This window comes from Anomaloglossus baeobatrachus, chromosome 6 (assembly GCF_048569485.1).
Source record: "Anomaloglossus baeobatrachus isolate aAnoBae1 chromosome 6, aAnoBae1.hap1, whole genome shotgun sequence".
NCBI lineage: Eukaryota > Metazoa > Chordata > Amphibia > Anura > Aromobatidae > Anomaloglossus > Anomaloglossus baeobatrachus.
In genome coordinates this window covers 93,646,067-93,658,451 of record NC_134358.1, presented here as the reverse complement: position 1 = coordinate 93,658,451, position 12,385 = coordinate 93,646,067, and positions in this window count along the sequence as shown.

The window sequence follows — 12,385 nt, the reverse complement described above, 5'->3', positions numbered from 1 at the left end:
AGTAACTGCCTAGGTTGCAGACGGTGGTCTAGGCCTAGAGGAGTCGTACCCCCAGTCACAGGGGATCATGGCAAGGTACTCAGACCCGTCGAGGAGGACGACTGGCAGCCTGGCCCTATCACCGGTCCGGGACCGAAGGCACGACGGGGTACACGGACCCTAGGTCGGGGAGTAGCTATAGGCAACCCGACAATTCACCTGAGGAGAACGGAGCCTTCATGTTCCGTTCCCACCCACTCCAGAATCGAGGCACTAGCGCAACGAGAGGGATAGGACTTTCCAACCAAAATGGTCCAGAAAATCCCAAGCATGAGCCCTGAGAGCAAGCTCCCATACTTAGCCATAATAGAGAGCGAGGCCCGGCTAGTTCCATGCTACCGGGCCATCAAGTTGAAGTCTAAACTAAGTGACAGGAGGCAGGTCATAGACCACCAGGCAGCACCATTTGAGGACGGGACCCGGACGAGCTCCCCTCAGTGGCAGCGGTATCCAGAGATTTGGTTTACCCAGTTGTCGGTGTCTGTTTATGAACTGAGTACGAGAGTGACCCCTTCATACCCACGGCAGTACCATCCCTTCACCGAGACCCAGGGCATCCCCTACCCGTGGAGGGTTCCAAAACCTTGCTGCCCCATTCCATCACCCCCGGGTACTCCCAACAGCAGCGGTGGTACTCCTAATTACCACACACCACAAGTGGCGTCACGAACTATAACTCCCCTGTAAATACCCCCTTTTTCATTCGAGTGGCCGCATGACCCCCGGGTCCGGAGACCCTTGAGCCACAGTAAACCCGGATCCGAGCAGCCCGGCTGCTTCCACGGGGATGGTACAAATATAAATTAAATACCTTAGAAATATTATTAGTTTTCCATGTTTGGGTGTTTAGGGGGTGGTTCAGTAGACTGACTATAATAGATAGCAATTTAAGTTTGACTTCTTCGATTAAAAAATGTTGATTAATGCATAACCAATTTCTATACTCTTTGTTGGGGACACCAAATGTGAGTTTTATCTCTCCTAAGGTGACCAGGATGTCATCTATAAGGATGTCCAATAGATTTGTTATATTGTGTTGTTTCCAGGTTTCTAGATTGATTTTGGAGATAATAACTTCTAGGGGTATGAATTTTGGAGTATCGTTTGTTTTGCACATCTGGACGTTGAGGAGAAGAGATTCCCAGGCAATGATGGTAGACTTATGTAGCATATTTTTGGGTAAAGGTCTCGAATGATCCATGAGATGAGCCAGCCATAGGGCAAGTAGAGATTTGCTGTTGTTTAAACTTCTTTCAATTATAACCCAGGCTGGACTGTCTCCATCTTGCAGCCATTTTTGGCTAAGCTTTGTAATGCTTGCTGAATCGGATATGTTGGGTAGGCTTAGTCCACCACTCTTTTTATGTTTTGATAAAATGGATCTTGCAACCCTAGGTTTATTGTTGTTCCATATGTATTTGACTACCTGATGTTGGAGTTTTTATAGCCATGATTTGGGAATGATTAAGGGGATATTGACATTTTGTATGAGACTAATCTTCCTATCCATGAGCATTCAATTTTTGCAAGGTTTAAGAGGATTTTTTGTATAGATGGTTTGTTTGAATTATATTTGATAAGGGTTTTGTTAAAAAGATTCCTAGGTACGATATTTTTTAATTCTCCCACTTGAATGAGTACTCCTTTTTAATAGTGTCTTGACTATCTTGGTCCGTATGAAAGTTGAATACTTGGGATTTCATTTGATTAACTTTATAGAAAGAAACCAGAGAAAAGCTATTTAGTATTTTAAATATGTGTCTGACGGAGTTTAGTGGGTCAGAAAGGCTGAGAAGGATGTCGTCGGCAAATAAAGTAATTTTATATTGTTTCAGGTTGAGGAGCATTCCCTTTAGGTCACCACTCATTCTAATAGTTTCTGCTAGAGGTCCGATGAATAAAGAGGATGGGAGAGAGAGGGCACCCCTGCCTTGTTCCATTGCATAAGGCAAATCTTTTAGAGGTGAAATTGTTTATATAAATATTTGCCGACAAGGAGGAGAATAGAGCTGTAATAGAGTTCAAAATTTGGCCTTGAATTCCGAATTTCTTCAGGATGGAAAAAAGGAAGCCCCAATGGACCCTATCAAATGCCTTCTTGGCATCCAGCGCTAGTAGGATTGATGGTGTACTGTTTTTTTTCTATATGTGATAAAAGAAAAAGGCTTTCCTAGTTGCGTTGATTATATGTCTATCTGCTATAAATCCCACCTGGTCTTTATGGATTAGGATGGGGAGACATGCTAGAATTCTTGTAACTATAGTTTTTTCTATAATTTTGGCGTCTGAATTTAGTAATAAAATGGGTCTGTAATTAGGAATATCTTGAGGATCCCCTTTTTCCTTTGGCAACACTATAATAGTAACTTCTAGCATACCTTTGACATAAAGCCCTCTCAGGCCAGGAAATTGCCGTTTTCAGGAAAGAAGCCAGTGAATCCTTGCAGTGCACAGTGTGCACTGGTAGAGCGACTGCAGACATCATTTTAGACTGGACAACCCCTATAACCAACGAGTGAAATTGCGCCTTGCATATTTTTTGGTGATCTGTGTATACAGATTGCTGTTCAAATTCACTGGGACCTGTGATTTTCAAGAAATTTGTTTTTAAATCGATTCACATTGGATTGATCTGCTCATCTCTAGCCTGGATACATACAGAGAAAGTGAGGATGAATACACGATTAATTCACCGAAAAGGACATAAATTCATAAAAAAAATAAAAAAAAAAAACTCACCAGAAAAAAAGCCACCAGCCAACACAGGTCAAAATGGCAGATGCATTCGCAGGATGCAACCAGCCAACCTATGATAAAGGTGGTGCTAACACAGGTGCAGAATACCAATGAGACAACCACTCACAGCCTACCAACTCATGGAGGAGGTGGTTGCTGTTATTAAACATGCACACTAATAAGGTTTACATAGGGCACCAGTCACACAGATATGTGCAATGCACAATGTCTAGCTTACAGCCTATTGATGATGCACATACTATTTTTTTCTATTGAGTTTGTTTTTTTTTTATTTTTTTCTGAAATTACGTCCTTTTCTGTGAATTATTTTAAATATAGTGTAGGGACTTGCAAGCGTAGCAACTCTTGACTTGTTATTTATGAGCTTATGTATTTTGGCCAAAATGTGGACCAATACCTCACTTTATTATTATTGTATATCAATTTCTATTGCACAATTTTCAGCAGGATGCAGCCGGGCCCTTTGGGGTGTCTGTCCTGTGTCAATGAACAGTATGATAAATTCCAAGCACTCAATTGGACACAAAGGTGTTGCAAAATGTGTTTTTTATTAGACTATTTGCAAAAAGAAAAGCGCCACTACCAAATAAAGCAAAGCCAACGTTTCGGACTACTTTAGGCCTTTGTCAACTTCTTGCCAAAAGCCAGGAAGGCCTGGAAGACAGGTAGAGGAATAGAGAAGATGCCTGAAGCGCATAAGGAATGGGGACGGGGTCCCAGAGCAGTGGCATACCGCCCATAGAGGCAGACCACGCCACTGCTACGGGGCCTGTGAGGTGGAGGGGCCCGGAGGCAGCTGCCCGCTGTGTGTACATTTTCACTTTCTCTTTCATGCCCCCGTGGCATCACCAAGCGGCTGATTAAGGCCGCTGGGTACCCGCACTGATTCTATAGCTGCAGGATGGCCGCAATGCATTGATGCAGTCTCACTCACTGTGCACTGTGCGCGGCCTGTGCTGAAAAGGAGGGAGTGGCCAGGCAGCTGCCTCTTCCAGTCAGAGAGCAGTGAGAGATGCCAGGAGAAAAACAGCCAATTAGGAGAGGGGGCGGAGCTTCTTCAGTACAGCGCGGGAGAAACAAAGATGAACAGGAAAACAGAGTAGAGCCCATAGAAAAGAGAGAAGAGCAAACAAAGCATTAAAAACAGTGAGAAGCAGAGAACAAAAGGAATTGAAAGAGAAAGCAGAGGAGAGGAGGAGACGCCAGGAGGACTGACAGGAAGTGCAGCAGGGAGGCTGGAGTCACTGACGATCTCTCACATCACAGGAGCAGGTATTATAATGTACAAATGTCTGCCTGTAACTAACTACAGAAACTGCCCTGTGCTGTGCCATTACACTGTGTGTGTGTCTGTGCTGCTCCTGAGCTGTGTCGTGTGTGTGTGTGTGTGTTGCTCCTGTGCTGTGCCATTACTGTGTGTGTTTGTGTGTGTGTTGCTCCTGAGCTGTGCTATGTGTGTTTCTCCTGTGCTGTGCCATCACTGTGTGTGTGTGTGTGTGGCTGTGTGTGTGGCTGTGGCTGTATGTGCGTGTGTGTGTGGCTGTGTGTGCATGTGTTGCTCCTGTGCTGTGCCATTACTGTGTGTTGTGGCTGTGTGTGTGTTGCTCCTGTGCTGTGCCATGTGTGTTGCTCATGTGCTGTGCCATCACTGTGTGTGTGGCTGTGTGTGTTGTGGTTGTGTGTGTGTGTTGTGGCTGTGTGTGTGTTGTGGCTGTGTGTGTGGCTGTGTGTTGTGGCTGTGTGTGTGTGTGTGTGTCTGTGTGTGTGTTGTGGCTGTGTGTGTGTGTGGCTGTGTGTGTGTGGCTGTGTGTGTGTATGGCTGTGTGTGTGGCTGTGTGTGTGTGTATGGCTGTGTGTGTGTGTGGCTGTGTGTTGTGGCTGTGTGTGTGTGTTGTGGCTGTGTGTGTGTTATATATGTATTTTGTAGAGGTTTACTGTATTTCACAATGCTATAAAGGGGGTCATAATTGTTACCATTAAATGGAGGAGACAGATGTGAAAATGTATATTGTGTGTAGTGAGGGGCACGAAGAAGGACATCGCTACTTTAGGCCAAGTTCACATATTGCAGATTTTTTTTGGGATTTGCGGTGTGAACCCACTTGTCTTGGTGCAGTGGTCTCTGCTCAGTAACAGGACGGTGGTTATATTCAAACTCTATGTGGTGATATTTGGTCATGGTGTGGCAGCATTATTTTGCAATGTATTATTGGCCTTGGTATGGTGGGTGTTGTTCAGCAACACTGTGTAGTATGTATTATTTCTAACTATAACCTGCCCGCAGTAACGTGTATATCACCCTCAGTAACTTGTGCCGGCCCCAGTAGCATGTATGATGATTATTGTTATTATTTTGTTGTAATTTTTTTTTTTTTTTTATTGGTAGGGGGGGCCCATTCAGACTTTTGCTATGGGGCCCCATGATTTCTATGTACGCCCCTGTCCCAGAGGTATTGGCAGGAGGTGTGTGGCCACACGCCTCCTGCCAATACCTCTGGGACCCAGTCCCCATTCCTTATGCGCTTCAGGCATCTTCTCTATTCCTCTACCTGTCTTCCAGGCCTTCCTGGCTTTTGGCAAGACCTTGACAAAGGCCTAAAATAGGCCAAAACGTTGGCTTTGCTTTATTTAGTAGTGGCGCTTCTCTTTTCTTTTTGCAAATAGTCTAATAAAAAACACATTTTGCATCACCTTTGTGTCCAATTGAGTGCTTGGAATTTATCATACTGTTCATAGTCTTTTTTCCCTTAAGCACCTTCCCTTTATAGGCAATAGAGCCCAGCTTTACCCTTATAATTCTGTCCTGTGTCAATGCACTTATAAAGTACTTGGCAGCCCACCTGATCTAATAGTATGGGCGTCATCAATAGGCTGTAAGCCAGACACTGTGCATTGCACGTACCAGTGTTACTGGCGCCCTATATAAAACCTCATTAGTGTGCATGTTTAATACCAGCAGCCACCCCCTCCATGAATTGGTAGGCTATGAGGGTTGTCTCATCAGAATTCTGCACGTGTGTTACCCATACCTTTATAATGGGGGCCGGCTGCATCCTGTGAATGTATGCACGATTGCTTCTAAGGGGTACTTTGCACACTACGACATCACAAGTGTGATGTCGGTGGGGTCAAATTGAAAGTGACGCACATCCGGCATCGCAGGCGACATCGTAGTGTGTAAAGCCTAGATGATACGATTAACGAGCGCAAAAGCGTCGTAATCGTATCATCGGTGTAGCGTCGGTGTGACGCCCTGGCAAAGCCAGGTTGTCACAGAAAGAGTTAATCCTCCTTGGTAATCTGATCTCACACCGATGCAGCATGACAAAGCACATCCCCCAGGGTAAGAGAACAGCAGAGCAGAGGGGAGGGGCTGGAGCAGAGTGTTTGGAGAGACAGAGAGAAGAGAAGCCTGGAGTTGTAGCTCCCAGGCTGAAAAGTGAAGCGTGCTCCGAGAGGGCCGGGACAGGCTGCGAGTGAGGAAGGGGCCAGAGGTAGCCGGGCAGGGTAGTGGCCCCCCGGTACCTGGGTGACCCGGATCACTGCAGGGGAGTGGATTCCCCGTTCCCGGCTGAGGAGAAAGAGGAAGAGAGTGGAGAGAAAGGCACCTGGCTGCAGGGAAAGAACAGGAGCTGCTGCACCGTATGTGGGACACTAACACCCCCGTACCGAAGGCTGCGGACACCGGCAATTCCTAGTTACCAGTGACTCTGTGTGAAATACTTGTGAGTACGCCCGTGCCCTCGGGCACCGCACTGCAGCACTGCGCCCTGCTCCCTGCTTACCCCATCACCGGGCCCCGGGACAACCAACCCCCTACCCACGGAGGGGAGAAATAACATCTAGCTGCTCCATATCATCACTCCCGGGATCCCTGTCCAGAGCAGCGGTGGTGTTCCACAATCACCACAACCGTGGGTGGCGTCACGGACAATCTCCCTTACCAAATCCCCCCCTTTTACTGTGGAGCCTGGGATCACAGACCGGGTCACGCCACCGTGATACCCACAGAAGTGACCTCGTGGCCCGGATCTGAGTAACCCCCTGGTCCCCAGGCGACACATTTGGCGTCACGAACAGGATCGAACCCATCCAGTTACTTGGAGAAAGTGCGCCTTATTCTGGACTGTCAGCGGTGTTCCGCTGCAAAAATTTTGAAAGTCGCCATCTTTGCCGCCATTTTGGGCGCGAAAATCTCCCGCCCAGCGCCTTCTTCCCCAAGCGGTGGGCGCGAAAAAGAGGCTCCGATCCCTGAGAACGCGGGCGGAAGTGAAGCTCCGGAGGACCGGAAGCGAAAGGAAAACTTTAAAAGTTGCTAGAAGGACTGCTCCCGAGTACCAAGGGGGAGCAGGAGGAAGGAACCGCAGTTTATGTGACCAGGACTGTAAAGGCAGGGACGCCAGGACTTTGCCTAATTCCGTTCCTGGACAAGCAGTAGCCGCAACCCCGATGACATCTTACCCGGCTCCGGCAGTCCGCCCAGCCGCCACGGTGATGACGTCGGCTCCGGCAGTCCGCCCGGCCGCAACGGAGGTGGCACCCGATTGGAAGTCTGCCCCAGATGTGGCGCCGCTAGCTGCTCCATATCATCACTCCCGGGATCCCCGTCCAGAGCAGCGGTGGTGTTCCACAATCACCACAACCGTGGGTGGCGTCACGGACAATCTCCCTTACCAAATCCCCCCCTTTTACTGTGGAGCCTGGGATCACAGACCGGGTCACGCCACCGTGATACCCACAGAAGTGACCTCGTGGCCCGGATCTGAGTAACCCCCTGGTCCCCGGGCGACACATCGGCGTAATCCATAATTACGCTGACGCGATGGTCCGATGTTGTTCCTTGCTCCAGCAGCAGCACACATAGCTGTGTATGAAGCCGCAGGAGCGAGGAACATCTCCTACCAGCGTCACCGCGGCTCCTGTAGGATATGCGGAAGGGAGAAGGTGGGCGGGATGTTTACATCCCGCTCATCTCCGCCCCTCTGCTCCTATTGGCTGCCTGCTGTGTGACGTCGCAGTGATGCCGCACGACCCGCCCCCTTAATAAGGAGGCAGGTCGCCGGCCAGAGCGGCGTCCCAGGACAGGTGAGTCCATGTGAAGCTGCCGTAGCGATCATGTTCGCTATGGCAGCTATCACAAGGATATCGCAGCTGCAACGGGGGCGGAGACTATCGCGTGCGACATCGCAGCATCGGCTTGCGTTGTCGCAACGTGCAAAGCCCGCCTAAGAGGACAGACATATCATTAGCAGGAAGCAAAGGGATAGCTAATGGGTAGCCATACGTTTAGACCCTGACTGAAAAAAAAAAGCAAAATGGGGGATTGTTTTCAACAATTCTGAAAATGTTACATCTCTCTACTATCCAAAGAGCCAACATATCCCTGCCTGTACCAACGCTAAGGGCTAGAACAAGTAGTTGAGGCTGCAGTATGGATCATAGTACATACGACATGATGGGCCAGATGTTTTACCTGCCAATACACCAGCCTGACACACTTAGCATACCTGAGTCGCCTGCACAGTCAGGGTCAGTCATACCTAGGTTGCGTCCTTTCTCATGCAAGTAACCAGAGTCCAGATTTGCTGGAGTTCTAACTCATCTAATTGGCCCAATGGCAAGAACTGGTCTAATCTGCTTTCAACGTACTGTAATGTCCTGCCTCCAATGTACTGTAAAAGCGGGAGTTCAGTGTAGCAGGTGGATTTCTCATGCCACAGGCTCCATTATCTTCCACCAGCATGGAAAATCTTTCATTTGCCAAAATGAATTAGGCATGGATCACTGCCTATATTGATTCCTCCAGGAGTGGGCACAGAGAAAAGAGGACCACTGTGCAAGAACAATATATGGTCTCTTTGCAGATCAATACCTCATAATATTGCACTAGTCCACCATGCCGTGTGGCTGCACAGTTTGCACCAATGGTATGTCCACCCCTGTATTACACCGGATACCAATGATTACATCGGCCTTACCATTTGTCTGACTGTCCATTATGTTCTACTGTCTCTAGTCCTGACTCCTTCTGCCCAACCAGGTATTTTTCACCTGTTTACCATGTTATACAGTACATCACAGAAGTGAGTACATCCCACACATTTTTGTAAATATTTTATTATATCTTTTCATGGGACAAAACTGAAGATCTGACACTTTGATACAATTTAAAGTAGTCAGTGTACATCTTGTATAACAGTGTAATCTGGTGCCCTCTAAATAACTCAACACAGCTATTAAAGTCTAAACCGCTGGCAGCAAAAATGAGTACACCCCTAAGTGAAAATGGCCAAATTGTACCCAATTAGTAATTTTTCCTCCCCAGTGTGATGTGACTCATTAGTATTACAAGGTCTCAGATGTGAAGGGGGAGCAGGTATGTTACATTTGGTGTTATCGCTCACACACTCTCTCATACTGGTCTCTGGAAGTTCAACATGGCTCCTCATGGCAAAGAAATCACTGAGTAGCTGAAAAAAGGATTGTTGCTCTACAAAAAGATGGCCTAGGCTATAAGAAGATTGCAAACACCCTTACACTGAGCTGCAGCATGGTGGCCAAGACCATACAGAGGTTTAACAAGACACGTTTTATTTAGAACAGGTTATACCATGGTTGATCAAAGAAATGGAGTGCACGTGATGCGCAATGTGATATGCAGAGGTTATCTTTTCAAAAAAGAAGTAAGAGTGCTGCCAGCAATGCTGCAGAGGTTACAGGGGTGGTGTGGAGAGGGGGTGAAGGGGAGCGTGTGTGGAAGCAACCAAGTGAGGATTACAAAGACAAGTATGTCCTTCCTACAGTCAAGCATGGTGGTGGGACTGTAATGATTTTGGGCTGCATGAGTGCTGCTGGTTGTGGGGACCTACAGTTCAATGTGGAGACCATGAATGCCAACATGTACTGTGACATACTGAAGCAGAGCATGATCCCCTCCCTTCAGAAACGGGGGGCCCCAGGACGGTATTCCAACATAACCCGAAAGACAACTCTTAGACGCCTACTGCCTTGCTAAAGAAACTGAGGGTAAAAGTACTGGACTGGCCACGCATGTCTCCAGATGTAAACCCTATTGAGCATTTGTGGAGCATCGTCAAATCAAAGGTGGAGGAGCACAAGGTCTCTAACATCCATCAGCTCCGTGATGTCATCTTGGAAACTGGAAGCGGATACAGCAGGTCCTGTGACGTTCTAGTGAACTCCATGCCCAAGAGAGTTAAGGCAGTTCTTGAAAATATTGACACATTGGGCACAATTTGGTCATTTTCACTTAGAGGGTGTACTCATTTTTGTTGCCAGAGGGTTTAGACATTAATGGCTGTGTGTTGAGTTATTTAGAGGGAACCCAATTTACATTTTTATGCAAACTGCACACTGACTACTGTACATTGTATCAAGTGTCAGATCTTCAGTGTGGTCGCATGAAAAGATTTAATAAATATTTTCAAAAATGTGAGGTGTGTACTGTGCTGTACCTATACTGTTTTGCTGCTGGGGCTGATTGTGATGACCGAACACAGAGCCAGATATCTTTCTGCCTGCCTCATCGCATTCTATAATGTGAAGCTTCTGCCACTGCCAATGCTGATAGACAGCTATGCCAGCCACACATCTTCCCTGTCCACTGTGCTCTATAACTATAATGCACAGCTGTTGTAGGGGCTGCCTGTGTTGGTCCTATACTGGTACTTTTTTCTTATTGAGCAGTCCGTGAAAAAACGAATAGCAATCAGAATTCAACTGAGTGGCAAATTAAGATTAGTAGGGACTGAAGAACCAAAAATTGAGGAGCATGGGCTGAGGAGAGTGGAATCATACTGAAGGATATGGAGAAGAATGTAGCCACGCTGGGGACTGAGGAGTGTGTAGTCAAGCTGTGGGCTTAGGAGGAGAGTAAAGTTATGGTGGGGGCTGCGGAGAGTTGGGTCAAGCTGAAAACTGAGGATGAAGATGGAGCTGTGCTGGGGCTCTGGAGAGTGGAGCCAGGCTATAGACTGAGGAGGAACATGGAGTCATGGCTGTAGAGAGTGGAACCATGTTGTGAACTGTAGAGAGTGGAGCTATGCTAGCGGCTGAGGAGATTGGAGGTATGCTGACACTTAGAGAGTAGAGCCATGCTGAGGGCTATGGAGTGTAGAGCCATGCTGAGGGCTATGGAGAGTAGAGCCAAGCTGAGGGCTATGGAGTGTAGAGCCATGCTGAGGGCTATGGAGTGTAGAGCCATGCTGAGGGCTATGGAGTGTAGAGCCATGCTGAGGGCTATGGAGAGTAGAGCCATACTGAGGGCTATGGAAAGTAGAGCCATGCTGAGGGCTATGGAGAGTAGAGCCATGCTGAGGGCTATGGAGAGTAGAGCCACGTTGAGGGCTATGGAGAGTAGAGCGGTGCTGAGGGCTATGGAAAGTAGAGCCATGCTGAGGGCTAAGGAGAGTAGAGCCATGCTGAGGGCTATGGAGAGTAGAGCCATGCTGAGGGCTATGGAGAGTAGAGCCGTGCTGAGGGCTATGGAAAGTAGAGCCATGCTGAGGGCTATGGAGAGTAGAGCCATGCTGAGGGCTATGGAGAGTAGAGCCATGCTGAGGGCTATGGAAAGTAGAGCCATGCTGAGGGCTATGGAGAGTAGAGCCGTGCTGAGGGCAATGGGGAGTAGAGCCATGCTGAGGGCTATGGAGAGTAGAGCCATGCTGAGGGCTATGGAGAATAGAGCCATGCTGAGGGCTATGGAGAGTAGAGCCGTGCTGAGGGCTATGGAGAGTAGAGCCATGCTGAGGGCAATGGGGAGTAGAGTCATGCTGAGGACTATGGAGAGTAGAGCCATGCCAAGGGCTATGGAGAGTAGAGCCATGCCGAGGGCTATGGAGAGTAGAGCCATGCTGAGGGCTATGGAGAGTAGAGCCATGCCGAGGGCTATGGAGAGTAGAGCCATGCCGAGGGCTATGGAGAGTAGAGCCATGCCGAGGGCTATGGAGAGTAGAGCCATGCCGAGGGCTATGGAGAGTAGAGCCATGCCGAGGGCTATGGAGAGTAGAGCCATGCCGAGGGCTATGGAGAGTAGAGCCATGCTGAGGGCTATGGAAAGTAGAGCCATGCTGAGGGCTATGGAGAGTAGAGCCGTGCTGAGGGCAATGGGGAGTAGAGCCATGCTGAGGGCTATGGAGAGTAGAGCCATGCTGAGGGCTATGGAGAATAGAGCCATGCTGAGGGCTATGGAGAGTAGAGCCGTGCTGAGGGCTATGGAGAGTAGAGCCATGCTGAGGGCAATGGGGAGTAGAGTCATGCTGAGGACTATGGAGAGTAGAGCCATGCCGAGGGCTATGGAGAGTAGAGCCATGCCGAGGGCTATGGAGAGTAGAGCCATGCTGAGGGCTATGGAGAGTAGAGCCATGCCGAGGGCTATGGAGAGTAGAGCCATGCCGAGGGCTATGGAGAGTAGAGCCATGCCGAGGGCTATGGAGACTAGAGCCATGCCGAGGGCTATGGAGAGTAGAGCCATGCCGAGGGCTATGGAGAGTAGAGCCATGCCGAGGGCTATGGAGAGTAGAGCCATGCTGAGGGCTATGGAGAGTAGAGCCATTGGGGGATTGGGAAG